The 15236-nt window shown below is 34.2% G+C and overlaps 1 protein-coding gene across 26 annotated transcripts in view; it reads right to left on the reverse strand.

Moving 5' to 3' along the window:
- The window catches only part of ADGRL2 (adhesion G protein-coupled receptor L2), a 653868-nt gene that overhangs the window by 109752 nt on the left and 528880 nt on the right, over nucleotides 1-15236 (reverse strand). The gene's annotated exons all lie outside the window — the stretch shown is intronic.

Genomic DNA, 15236 nt, shown 5'->3' on the forward strand with positions numbered 1-15236 from the left:
TACATTTGGTGTATTTTCCCCCAACCTACCTGATTACTAACACCTGTGTTAGTACTGTATATTTGTTATAGTTCATGAGAGAATGTTCTCCTATTTGTTCCGTTAATCGCAGTCCATTTTTCACCACAGGATTGCTTTGTACAATCCATTCAAAGCATACACTCAGTGGCTTTCATTTTCATCACAGATTTGTGCAGTCATCACCTCAGTCAACTTTAGAATATATTCATTACTCCAAAAGGAAAAATCCCATACCCTCTTATATCCCTCTATTGTTGTCCCTTAGAATTGATATAGTATCTTCTTTGCCATTGCTGCAAAAATATGACATTATTTCTATCATCCATAAGTTACAATGGTTGCAATTTTCCCATGTATCACTATATTCTTAATACTTTGTAAAAGAACATCCTTATGTTTATACTAATAACCACAATCTTCATCCACAACCAAAATCACTTTGATATATAATCCCTAGATTATTGTCCAGCTTCAACTGACATTTTTAATAACAATTTTTTATCACCCCCCTCCCTTAGATGGCTCTATGATCTGTCTGCTTGTTTTCTTTTGGAGGCATTGTGAACTGAACCCGGGACCTCCCATATGGGAGGCAAGTGCCAACCGCTTGAGCCACTTCCACTCCCTGCTGGTTTCATCTTCTGCTGGCTGTAGCATCTGCTCACCCTCTTTAGGAGGCACTGGGAACCACACCCAGGACCTCCCACGTGGGAGGTGGGCACCCAGTTGCTCTAGCCACATCTGCTCCCCTCAACTGATATTTACATCCACAGACTACCCCTTTCAGCCACAATCACACTTATAAATCAGCAGTGTTAGTTAAACTCACTGTGACTATCAACCCTATTCATTTCTACAGTTTTACAATAAACCTTTTTAACAATTCTACATGCATTATCAGCTCCCATTCTCAATCGACATTCTATCTCCTAGTAACCTACACTCTGGAGTTTACCTCCATGAGTTTACTCATTGTATTTAGTTCAAGGTTAGTGAAACCAGACAAATATTTGTCCTTTTGTGTATGGCTTATTTCACTCAACATAATGTCCTCAAGGTTCATCTAAGTTTTCATATGCAATTCCATTTCTTTTTACAGCTGAATGATATTCCATTATGTGTATATACCACATTTTGTTTATCCCATAATCAGATGATAGACACTTGGGTTGCTATCAAATTTTAGCAATTATCAATAATGCTGCTATGAATATCATGAATACCGGTATACAAATGTCAGTTTGTGTCCCTGCATGCAGTTCTTCTGAATATATTCCTAGTAACATGAATGCTGAATCTTATGGCACTTCTATATTTAGCTTCTTGAGGTACCACCGAACTGTCTTCCACAGAGGCTGCACCATTCTACATGCCCCAATAGTGAAGGAGTGTTCCTAGTTCTCCACATTCTCTCCAGCACTTGTAGTTTGGTTTTTTAAAAACAATGGCTATTCTATAATGTGAAATGGTATCTTGTAGTTGTGATCTGCATTTCCATAATGGCTAGTGATACTGAACATTTTCGCAAGTCCTTCTGGCCATCTGTACTTCCTCTTTGTAAAACAGAATAGAATAGCCAAAAATGACTTTTCAAAAAAGAACAAAGTTGGAGGACTCTTATTCCCTAACTTTAAATCATACTACTCAGCTACTGTGGTAAAAAAAAAAAAACAAAAAAAAAAACCAACAACAGCATGGTATTGGCATAAAGATAGACATATTGACCAATGGAACGAAATCAAGAACTCAGAAATATACCCTGACATCTGCAGTCAAATGATTTTTGATGAGGCTGTCAGGCTCACCTTGGTGGGCCAGAACAGTCTATTCAACAAAAGATGCTGGGAGAACTGGATAGCCATATGCAAAAGAAAGAAGGCAGATCCCCATCCCACACCTTATATGAAAGTTAACCCTGCTGAAGGCAAGCTGGCCCGCACAGCAAGCTGGCCCAAGACAATAGCTGACCCACACAGAGTGCTGGCCTGTGCAGTGAGCTGGCCCATGCGGAATGCTGACCCACACAGCAAGCCGGCCCACGCAGAGAGTTGGTGAAGTAAGATGACACAACAAAAAGAGACACATAGGAGAGACAATAAGAGATGCAGCAGGCCAGGGAGCTGAGGTGGCACAGGAGATTGAGCACCTCTCTCCCACTCTGGAAGGTCCCAGGATCAGGTCCCGGTGCCTCCTAAAGAGAAGACGAACAGACACAGAACACACAGTGAATGGACACAGAGAGCAGACCACCGGTGGGTAGGGGGTGAGGTGGCGGGGATTGAAAAAAAAAAAAAAGAGGATCAAGGACCTAAATATAAAGTAACAACCATCAAGTTCCTAGAAGAAAATGTAGGAAAATATGTTCAAGATCTTGTGGTAGGTGGTAGTTTCTTAGATTTTACACCCAACACAGAAGCAAGGAAAGAAAAGAGAGATAAATGAGACCTCCTCAAAATTAAACAGTTTTATTCTTTGAATGACTTTGTCAAGAAAGTAAAAAGGCAGCTTACACAACGGGAGAAAATACTTGGAAACAACAAATGCAATAAGGGTTTGATATCCATGTTGTATAAAAAGATCATACAACTCAAAGATAAAAAGACAAGCAACTCAATTTAATAATGGGTAAGACTTGTATAAAACCTGCTTTTTAATCAGTAGTGTGAAGAATAGGGATTATAAGAACTCCCCTTACATTTCATTACAAATATACACAGTTCACCAGAGAAAACACATTTTAAATATCTTTTCTTCTGGGTTGAATAATTAATTACCAAACAATCATAAAATTAAAAGGTCTTAAAATTTGCCTAATTCAACTGTTCAACATTTTGAAGAAGAAACCATAGCCCAGATGTGAGTGAGTGACCAAGGACACCTAGCAATTTGAGAAGTGACAGGTCAAAACAAATGATTTACTTTCAACTGTGATGATTCTAGTTTCTTCATTTACTCCTAAGTACTATTAGATTTTTCCTGAGTTTGTTCAATAATGACTGTACTTTAAGAATAGTTCAATCTCTCTAGACATTTCCCAATCACATGGACTCCAAATCTACTTACCTATATGTTGCATTTCTAGTCTTACAATGCTGCTTTCAGCTGGTTCTAGAGACGGAAATAATTCAACAGTCCACTAGCGGATATCTTATGGGTATCATATGCATTTGAGGGAGTGGGCGGGGGAAGCAGAGATATTACTTTCATATTTGGTTTTCATTTTATTGTTAGGCTAACAGATTTGTCTAAAAATATATTCAATGTAATTATAAATGGTTTGAGGGAAGTATCTTCTTTCAGAATTGCATATATATATATATTTTAAAACAGGAGCTAATGTTTTATACGAACTACTTTTACTAGAATCAAAATGCTACTATAGTAAATAATGTGTATCATTTTAAGAAAAGAAATATATCCCAAGTCTGTTCAAAAAAAGGGCTATAAAATATAAACGACTGTATTTATTTCATATTTCCCATGATGCCATTTATTTTAGTTTTAGCCTTTTATGTGGCATTGAGCTATTTTATAATTATAAAATAGTTAGGAAAAGAATGACCTATTACCTTAAAAGGGACACATTAAAACATCTCTCTCTGGCACTATAATATTTAAATTTTTTTGAAGACAAACCAGTTGGAAAGTGACCATCTGCTAGCATGTTAGCATTAGTCTGGCAAAGTAATGAATAAATGTCCTTTGCTGTAAAAAAAGAGACCATTAAAAAAATAAATTCAGAAAAAAATATGAAGCATTTATTCAGTGCCATGTAAAATGTTTTTCACTATTCAATCAAGTTGAAATAACTAGGAAATATTTAAATGAATGATTTAATTAATAGTATAAATAAATCTTCTGAAATCTATTTTTTACATTAAGGCAGGACATATTTTACAAAGCAAAAAACTAAAAATCAAACTTCCTATCAGTTTTTTTCCTATGATTTCTTGAACGTCTATCCATATATATAGATAGGATAACATAAACATATACAATTTATAAAATATATGCACAATAACTCAAATTTCATAAATTGCCCATAGTTTCCATGTATTTTGAAACATTTTCTAAAACGTGTATCACATGCATTCAATAATTTGGGTAAAGAGATGTTTATTTACAAATAAGTTATTATAAAATGATAAATCATTTAATAAATATCTGCTATACTTTGTGGTATCTTCTATGTGTGTATAATATAGATCCAGTACATAAGCTGCATACCTGATAAGAAACTCAGGTTAGGTTTTGTTAGGCTAGCTTAGTGGAGTAGCACAAGCCAAACTACCAAATAGTCTTCTTGTCCCTAAGGTAAGGTCCCTCTGGAAAACTATGGAATCCCTGAACCTCTTGGGCAGCTTACAAGATGGGAATAAAGTCACCCTAAATCGTAGTAGACATTTTTAGGACCAGCAACTGTAAATGCCTATTCACTAAAACCACATAGTGTTATAAATATGATAAATGAATGGAAAATTATATATTTTTAAAATTAAATATCCCAAGTCAGTCTTTTTTTAATCCTTAAACATGACATAAGAGATTTTTCTTTCTTTCAAATGATTAATATGATTAACACCTGGTAAATTTTTTTTTTAAGTTTTTGATTGCTAATAAGCAGATAAACCACACTCAATGACTTCTAGGGGCATGTTATCCAATAAATACCTAATAAAGCCAGAAACAAATTTCTTTTAAGATCCCTAACCTTTTCCAACTCACCTCCCCCCCCCCCGCAAAAAAAATAAGTGATTTTTATGAACCAAGGATCTTAGCATAAAAAAAGTCATTTATGATGAGCCTATACTTTTTAAGAGGCCAACAGTTTTGATAAAATATGGCTCTAAAAACAAGTAAGATATATACATCCATGGTTCATTTAGTTCAGAATAGGAATTTATCTCATTCCTGGAGTATCTGTAGAACCCCAAGTACACACACTTTAAAACAATGAAATAATTCATTAGATCTTCCATTATTTACCACTCATAGAGCACCTATCAGGCACCATTCTTCGAGCTTTACGAATATTAATTTCTTTAATCTCCCTGACAGTACTTTTACAATCCCCATTTTAAAGATAACTGAAACTAGGTTAAGTGGACCAGTTACAAACAGCAGAACTCTGATTCACACCCACCCAGGCTGGCTCTAGACCATCTCTTAAGCACATGGTATGTCACTTCAGTCATGTCAAATACAGCAATAAATTACGATGCACAGAGATGAAGGTAAATGCTTTTGTGTTCAGAAGTCAATCCTGAGAAAAGAGATTATCTATCATAAAATCGTGTTATTTCACTGGCACTCAAAAAAAGGTAAAGGTGTTTGGGAAGAAAAAGGAATTGGAGACAAGGCTCAATTAGGATAAGCGGCTGGTAAGTAATGGCTAAGAGCACCTATAGAATCCTGGCTCAGAAAAGGAACTGACCTACTTTTAATTTCACCTGGGGTTACAAGCATATCTCATGAACTAATCCATGTTAGAAACTATGGCTGAAAGGGTTTTTTTTAAAGACTTTTATTTTTATTTATTTAATACCCGCCCCTCCCCCCCCTTGTCTGTTCTGTGTCTATTTGCTGCGTCTTGTTTCTTTGTCCGCTTCTGTTGTCATCAGCGGCATGGGAAGTGTGCGCGGCGCCATTCCTGGACGGGCTGCACTTTCTTTCGCTCTGGGCGGCTCTCCTTACAGGGCGCACTCCTTGCGTGTGGGGCTCCCCTACACGGGGACACCCCTGCGTGGCAGGGCACTCCTTGCGCGCATCAGCATTGCACATGGGCCAGCTCCACATGGGTCACGGAGGCCCGGGGTTTGAACCGCGGACCTCCCATGTGGTAGACGGACACCCTAACCACTGGGCCAAGTCCGTTTCCCAGCTGAAAGGTTTTAAAGCTATAGATTATACTGTATAAAAACCAAAGGCAGGAAATAATAATAAAGTGAAGAGTTTAATAGTTTTTCTCTTTGTCTGAGGATTTAAGTTATGTTTATTCTGCCACTAACTTTGTTATCTGGAATAATCAACAAATCATGAACTATTCTGAGTCCTATTCCTCAAATCCAAAATCAGGGAGTTGGATTAGATTAGCTCCAAAGTCCTTTCTAACTTCTAGACATTGGTCACCTAAATTTAACAAGGATTTATTGATAGCCAGGTAACTTGCTAAGTGCAAATCAGGGATTCCTCTGGGGGGTCTGACTTAGTCTAGCAGAATCAATGAAAAAAGTAATTTTATAGTGTATTTTGAGTCAATGTAAAAGATCATTTATTGTCTATTAATAAGTGCTTTTAAAGGAAAATAAAAACACAAATTATGAAATAACATAGCCGTAAAAAAACAAATGATGGGGTATTATTTCATGGCAGTACATATAAAATTATGATCAAATAAATGATGAAAATATCAATATATTATTTTATGACAGCATACACAAAGTTCTGATCAAAATAAATGATAAAAGTTATCAATATGTAAGTATCTACTTTAAAAAGTATTTCAAGAATACATTCAAAGCCTAAAACAATACCAATATGAATACCACTTTTAGTTATGCAATTAAATTCTCACTTTTTAAATGCACTTCTATCATGTAAAATTGTATGTGGGGAAATTTTTAAAGGTTGGGGTTTTTTAATACTACAAAATTTAGCTCAAATAAGTTAGATTTTTAAATGTCAACTTTTTTACCTATATTAACTGATCAATTGAAATACACAAAAAAATAATAATTCACAGTGTCTGTACTCTTATTCAAACCGTAAGATTTAATCCACAAGCATTTAATACAACCTTCTTTATGCACCTTAAAAAGTTAAACTACTATAGCAAATGCATAATTGATTTATCGGGGGAAAAGGTCAAGGGAAGGACACATTATTAACTGTGCATGAGAAAGACAAGGTGGAAGAAAATGTACCTCTCTGGAACAAAAAATGCAAATGCGAGACCCAGGTTATACCCAGGTTATACTCTCCATTTCACATTAACACATAAGTCACACACAGTAAACTCCTAAGCTTCCCTCCAAAAACAGTGACAAAAGGGTAAATTATGTTTCAAGTCACATTTTTCATTGTGGACATATAAGAAAGGTACTGTATCAATTACTATTTAAATAACAGGACTTAAATGTTTCAAATTTACAAAAGTACAATCAAGAACTTAACAACATTAAAGGTACAATATTAAATAGATTCAAATATTTCAGTTAAAAGCTTACATAACTATGAACAATGGATTTAAAAGTTATTAGAAATATATTAAATAATGGTTCAGTCACTCAAAAGTATCATAATGATGCTTTAAGCAAATTTTACTTCGTTTTTGAAGATAGAACTATATCTTTATTTTCTTAAGTATTTTCACCCATACCCTTATGAGTAACTACTCGAGTCAGTCAGTTTTTCAACCAAACAAATATAATAAGTATTATTAGGGAAGTAGGCTGACAGTTGTTCACTCTGCCTGTCATAACCCTTTAATTCAACTCTGATTTGCCTTTGTTCTGACAGTAGCAAACAGCTGCTTGTAAATGAGCCACCATCCCTGGGCTGCCTCCCATTATTCCACACTTTTGTTTGACAAGGTCACTTGCTACAGGAATTTTGGGGAGAAAGGGTATGCTACCTACAGAATTAAGAATTCAAGGCACAGGCAACCCCGCTATTTTTCTTTATGACACACAAGCAAATCAAGACCAAAAAAATTTGCTCAATGAGCAGGTGAAATTTTAATTCTAATTTCAAATACTTGAAACTATACACAAAGCAAATCTCTTTTCATAAATCCTCTCTCCTTTAAGTCTACATGAAAGTTATATAAAGGACAGATTTAATGACAAAATAGTAACAAGCAAATATTAATAAATACTAAGATGTTGCTGCCAATTCAGATACAAAACACAGAGATTAGAGAAAATAATTTTGGAAAGCTTGAAGATACAATCTTGAAGCTTTATCTTGTTTTAAATTTCAGTAAAAATTTCATTTATGACTAATTTATCATTAGAATAGAAAAGGCAAGTGTCTCCAAGATTCAGAAATTTCTTGATTTAATTCTCTGTTGATTCTTACCTTTAACGAACTCTACAAAACACATAAATTAAGCTAGGCTGAAACTTATTATTAAAATATTTGATAGATTTTCTACTGGTGCTCCAACAGGTATAATTTGTAATATAAAGTAAGATTTACCTTTCATTTTCAGCATGACCTATGATCCTCAGAAGGGCTTAAAGCTACATTCTGACAATTTCATGCAATTAAGTTGTTTCCAAAGAGAGGCAGGTAAAGAGAGTGGAATGGCAAGTTTTCAATGCCATGGATGATTGTGAAGAGGGCACGTTAGAGCAAGCCATCCAAACAAAATGAATCATGTCTTTGTGGTGTTTAAAGTTTATGAACAGGAAAAGATCTAGGAAACTCTTTTCACATTCTCAGAATAAAACCACCTAAATGTCAGATGGAAATTTGGAGCCAACACTTAAACAATTATAAATTATTTTATTGTACAAATATAGCTACTCACTATTCCATTTTCCAAACTACATCTAAAATCAGAAAGCTATGCATATTTTCCCTCACCATGATATAAAACCATCAGAAAAAATGTGAGCTGACAGAACATTTTAGTACTTTATTAATACTAAAACAAAACAAATTTTTTTCAGCAACACTGGTTCTTTGGATGTGTTCAATGGTAAGAATTAGACATTTCCACATTTGGGGGGAAAAAAACTAAGAATCAAGTTATTATCTCAATTTACTGTATCCTCTCCTCAAAAAGATTACAATAATCTTCATAGAGTATACTTTTTAAAAAAAGAAAATTCCAGCATCTTGCCATCTAATATACTTGGCAAATTTCACCAGTTCTTACCTTGCATAAAAGGCATTTAAACTATAAAAATATATTTACTGTCTAAGCTAGGTTGGCTTTATATACCTTGTAAAGGCTATTCTATTTTCTCTCTCTTATTCATGGCCATAAACTATTTATTTACGATATACAAGTAAAATGAGTTTTTCTACATTTTAATCAGAATTATCTCCTTAATGTCAAGGCACATTTACAAAGTACCATATCTAGAGACATATTAAAAAGCGAATATTATAAATGAACTATATTAAAATTATCCAGTGCTAACAAGTATTCACAAAATAAAAAATGAAGATCTAATGGTAATCCTTTACGACAACCTTTACACTCTTCACAAAGACTTGAACACACTTGTAGTTTACAATTAAGAGTACAGGGCAGAAAATGTTCAGCTTCATTTATATTCAAAGGCAGGCAAATCACTAAACTCATTTACATTTCTCCATTTTCATTACAGCGTATGTTGGCAGCTTTGAAATAGGTAGGTGGTTTAAAATATCTTTACATTTCAGTCAAGAACCTGAATTAAAAATACACTTTAGGAAGTGGATTTAGATTTAGCTCAACTGACAGAGTGTCCGCCTACCACATGGGAGGTTCAAACCCAGGGCTTCCTTACCCGTGTGGTGAATTAGTCCACTTGCAGTGCTGATGCGGGCAAGAAGTGCCGTGCTACGCCGGGGTGTTCCCTACACAGAGGAGCCCCACGCACAAGGAGTGCGCCCTATAAGGAGAGCCACCCAGCAAGAAAAAAGCGCAGCCCACTAGGCAGTGGTGCTGCACACACGGAGAGCTGACGCAGCAAGATGATGCAACCAAAAGAGACACAGATTCCCAGTGCCACTCACAAGAATGCAAGTGACACAGAAGAACACACAGTGAAGGGACACAGAGAGCAGACTGGGGGGCGACAGGGAAAAGGGAGAGAAATAAATAAAAAATAAAAATAAACTTTACCTACATTTTTTCTCTAAGATGTAATAATACAGAATAAACAAGTATGTAGTTTGTACTCCTTTTAAATCTGCATTCCACATACTGCTATCATATCCTAAACTAACTTCACTTTAATTTTGTATGCTCTCCGAAGAGTTCAGCATTATTTAAACTTAACACAACTGGGTAAAATCCTCTAGCAAAATATTACATTTATGAAATTTTACTTATTTTTGCACAAAAAATAAACTTCTCAGGAATCCTTTATACTGATGAACACTGAATCACATTTTTAACTCCACAGTAGGAAAATTATGATTATATTGGCTATGTTCTAGGCATACAATACCTAGATACATATCTATGTAGATATGTATAGAAATATCTAGGTATGTTCTGTTGGTATTGATTTTTCAGAAATAAAGGTATGAAATAATTAAAAATAACTTCCTAGGACATATGCCTTCTTCTAGTTAGTCTGACATATGAGAATTTTAAGTCAGACAGAAACATAAATGTCAGTACCACCGATATTTGATAAAGTGTGAATAACAATCCTTGGGATAGGAATATGCCAATACAAGTAAGTTATAAACAGCTACAAATCATCAGCATTATAAATGCTTTCAAAGTAAATATATGGAAGATCAAAACACATATTTTTTTAAGTATAAGTACTTGGGGATGGGTTCTACAACTTGCACTTAATTCAGATTAATGTCAGTATTTTGAAGGAGCTCTGTTTCCATACACAATGAAACATACATTTCAGCAGTTCGTGGAACTTTCAGGTTTTTCATAAAAACTTGGGCCTGGTGCTCTTCTTTTCATTTTCTACCAATAATGTAGTCATTTATGGTTATGTTCAATATTACATACAACTAAATTTCTGTCTTTCAAAAACAGGAGCGAAGAGTAGAATTTACTGAAGCTTTAAATGGGTAAAAAGATACAAAGATAAAAAATAGTAGTGTAATGGAAATAACAACTACAAATTTTCCTAAGCACAATGATAAAAAATTAAGAAAAATAAACGTTTGGTTGTTTAAGCATGTTAACAAGTAAAAGTAAAGGTTGAACCCATTTATATTTCAACAGTATCATTACCAATAAAAAAGAAACCTTCATCATTTTACAATACAACACTTTGCAAATAAATGTGAAAATGCTTTTATTAGGACAAGCTGATCTGACAATTTAAAATGAAGTTTATATTCCTATATCTTGAAAATAATCATATCCTTTCATTTAAACTATGCCAAAATTAGATTATCATTATGTGTACTATCCAAAATAAGTGAAGCTATTATTTGAAACTAACAAAGTCTCCATTTTATTTCTGCTTTTTAATTTAACACTGATTTGTCCAATTTGAAATGTTAATTTGTAAAGTCATATACTATGCTAATATAGATCTAATTATTTCAAGAAAGGATAAACAAAAGTATTTTATTTTGCTTTTACAGTATTTAAAGTATAAATAGGAAAGGAATATTGGTCATCTTTGTTTTTAAACTGAGTGGATATGCTAAATAAGAACTAAAGAAACCAAATATTCCAATTTAGGTAATAAGAAGCAAATAGAAGATTTTGCACAAGTCTTCACTTTCAACAAATGTTGGGTTATCAAAAAATGCATTTTTAATAAATTAACTACAATTTCTTCTTCTAAAAAACTTCATGAACATGTAATAAAAGTTTTATCAGTTACATATACTAATATGTATGAAACTAACAGTCAATAATGGGTTGGTACAAGCCAAGTCTTAAATTTCATGGAAACACCATAATGAATATTACTAATTTTTTTGTTTCATAAAGTTTGTACTTTTTTGTTGTTTCATAAAAATGTATTTTTTCTCATTGTCCAATTATAACATAATACAGCACTCTGTTTCCAAGATATATAGCCATTAAATATAATATTTGATAATCTAGATAAAATGATTAACTAGTTCTCATGTAGAGATAACACTTAACAAGTGAATGCAAAGGAATTGAAAATTAAACTTGAACTTATATGGACTCACATCTCCCATTTAAACAAAAAAGCTAACCTAGCTACCTTAATAATAAAGGATGCATCTGAATATATATTGTATCTTAAGTCACAAAACACTCATTTTATTTAGACATTTAAATAAATCAGTGGTATTAATAGTCAATTTGACATTCATCTTTTATCTATCTATCTATATGAAACAAACAGTAAGAAATTGTACTTCTTTATCTATAAATTTTAAAGAGATTAGGTGAAGTATTCAAGCTACGCCCATATATTAGTATTTTCCTACCAAGATAATTCTATATGTATACTCTGGTACACTTACCATGGCTAAAAGTCATGACAGTAATAATGAGGTGACCAAAATTGGTTTTCTTTTACATAAATAGCAAGAGTGGTCTCCATTAAAGAGATAAATTGATTTGTATATCCTTATATTATAGTTTAAGGTAATGTAGTTCAAGAATCCTCCAATCCTTATAAGTCAAAAATAAGTTTGCTCATTTTTTAAAAAATCAGAAATCAATGAGTATGGCTAAACTTCTCTATTTCACCCAGTTTTTGAAAAACCTAAACGTAAGTCACAAGGTCCATTTTGTTTGGACACTGGTTTTCTAAGCCCACTAGCTACATTTTCTTTTAATTAGACAAATATACCATTCACCCTTCAGTTCTCTACACAAGGATTACTTGAGTCCCCACTGTACACTCCTGTTCATCTTTTTATTTAGTAAATACTGACCATACAGTATACTCAAGGAGCTGGTTAAAACCAAGACAGGATTCCTGCTGTGTTGAGCCAACCATTCTAGCTAGCAAATAGACTAAAAGACATAAACAGGTTCAGGTTCAGGTAATAACTACTAATAAAGAAATAAGTAAGGAGTTAAGCATGTTGTGCCAACATATGTGGATGTGTGCAGGAGGGGTTAACTGGGCAGGTAGCTTCTCTGAGATAAAAACGCTTACATTTTAATCTAAACATGAAAAAAGAAGTAATCATGAAGTGTAGGGGAAAATGATTCTGGGCAACAGAAACTACAGGTAAAAAGGAACTAAACTAAGATGAGTATGCCAAGAGTCAAGGGAATCTACTAAAAAGGGGCTCCACAGTAAGATGGAGAATCAGGAGCTATTACCTAGGGCTTTGTGCCAACTGAGCCGTGGAAATATTTTGTTTTGTTGTTTTTTTAAGTTGGTACCAGTGATTGAACCCAGGACCTCGTATATACGAAGCAGGCATTCAACCACTGACCTGCACCTGCTCCCCACAGTTTTTTGTTTTTGTTTTTTGTTGTTGTTTAGGAGGTACTGGATATTGAACCAGAACCTCATACATGAGAAGCAGGCAATCAATCACTAAGCTACATCAGCTCCCCAATAAGATATGTTTTTTTGTTTGTTTGCTTTTAGGAGATATTAGGGATCGAACCCAGGACCTCATACGTGAGAGGCAGATGCTCAACCACTTGTTACATCCACTCCCCCAAAGTTTTTAATAGGAAAAGAAAGTGATCCAATTTATACTTTACAAATTTCACTTTTGCTAAGCTATGAAGAATGAATGAGGAAAGATGAGATACGAATGAAAGTGGTCACTGTACCAATCAATCGAACACCTTTGTAGTATCTAACCTACTTACAATTTAATGTATACCTTTCCCACATTTTAACCAAGTGTAAGATCAATTAGCCCTATCTGGTTCTTCTTCAACAATATTTGGATGGTTAAATTCCTATGTCAACCGGGCTATGTTATGGCATCCAGTTGTTTGATCAAGCAAGCACTGGCCTCATCATTACTCAGAGGGTATATCATGGATTTAAGTCATAGTCAATTGATTGCATCTTTGGTTGATTACATCTATGATCAACAAAGGAGAATGCCTAAAGCAATTAGAAAAGTCTCATCCAATCAGTTGAAGGCATTAAAGGGAGAACAGATAATTTAAGCAGTCAGAGAAGAATTTCTATTTCTACTTTTCAACCAATCAGCTACTCCTGGGATTTCATCAAAACTTTCATCAGAGTCCCCAACTTGAGACTGGCCTTATGGAATTCGGACTTGTCAAACTAGCAGTTACATTAGCCAATTCCAATAATAAATATCATAATATTTACATACCAACATAATATAAATATCCTGTTGTTTCTGTTTCCCTGGATAACCTGGACTAATACAAAATCAATAATGCCTTGCACAGTGCCTGGAACATAGCAGTGGCATATGGATATTATCAATGAAATTGAAATGTATAAGAAAAAACTCATATACACACTCATTTAACCCAAAGGAATGTTATAATTAAGTTGATTCCAAGGGTACAATAATTTGTGTCCATGTTTGTCAAATGGTTTTTTGGGATGCCCAAGTTTTATTAGATTCTTCAAGAAATACAAAAGCTCCCAACCTAGAACCGCTAAACCTCTAAAGTCTACATCTGACTATAATTCTAGAAAGTAGAGTTGTTATAGGACGTAAAGAAAAAAGAGTCAAAAATAGAACAGGAAATGAAATAGAATCTGCTTTGTACACACTTGATAGATGGGTAAGTTAACTCTCAGTAAATGTATTAGATTTTTTTAAAATTATTCTTCACTTTGCAATTAAATATTTGGTTGTCCTTTATAGTTATATTTATTTTTTTATTTTTATTTTTTTCTACATTGCAGTTTTATTAAAGGACTACAGTTTTTCATAAGATTTTAGATATTTTTTACATAAATAAAAACTTTTTTACATAGACCTACTTAAAAACATAGCAATTATTTTTTTTTTTTTTCATTCTTAAACTGAACCTACTTTTTTTTTTTTTTTTAAAGATTTATTTATTTTAATTTAATTCCCCCCCCTCCCCTGGTTGTCTGTTCTTGGTGTCTATTTGCTGCGTCTTGTTTCTTTGTCCGCTTCTGTTGTCGTCAGCGGCACGGGAAGTGTGGGCGGCGCCATTCCTGGGCAGGCTGCTCTTTTTCTTTTTTTTTTTTTTTTTTTTCACGCTGGGCGGCTTTCCTCACGGGCGCACTCCTTGTGCGTGGGGCTCCCCCACGCGGGGGACACCCTTGCGTGGCACGGCACTCCTTGCGCGTATCAGCACTGCACGTGGGCCAGCTCCACACGGGTCAAGGAGGCCCGGGGTTTGAACCGCGGACCTCCCATATGGTAGACGGACGCCCTAACCACTGGGCCAAAGTCCGTTTTCCATCAATTATTTTTTATAGATATATTTTTGGAAAATAAATTGGGTATTTTTCTAATTAATTTTTAATTATAGCTATATTTAATTTAGGTAGTTAGTATGAGAAATTCCAAGGAAAGGAGTTGACAATCACACTTTTATGTTTGTGGATATCAATGAATTTGCAGATAATAAGCTCTGATTGTTTTGCAGT

The sequence above is a fragment of the Dasypus novemcinctus genome, chromosome 9, assembly GCF_030445035.2.
Source record: "Dasypus novemcinctus isolate mDasNov1 chromosome 9, mDasNov1.1.hap2, whole genome shotgun sequence".
Lineage (NCBI taxonomy): Eukaryota > Metazoa > Chordata > Mammalia > Cingulata > Dasypodidae > Dasypus > Dasypus novemcinctus.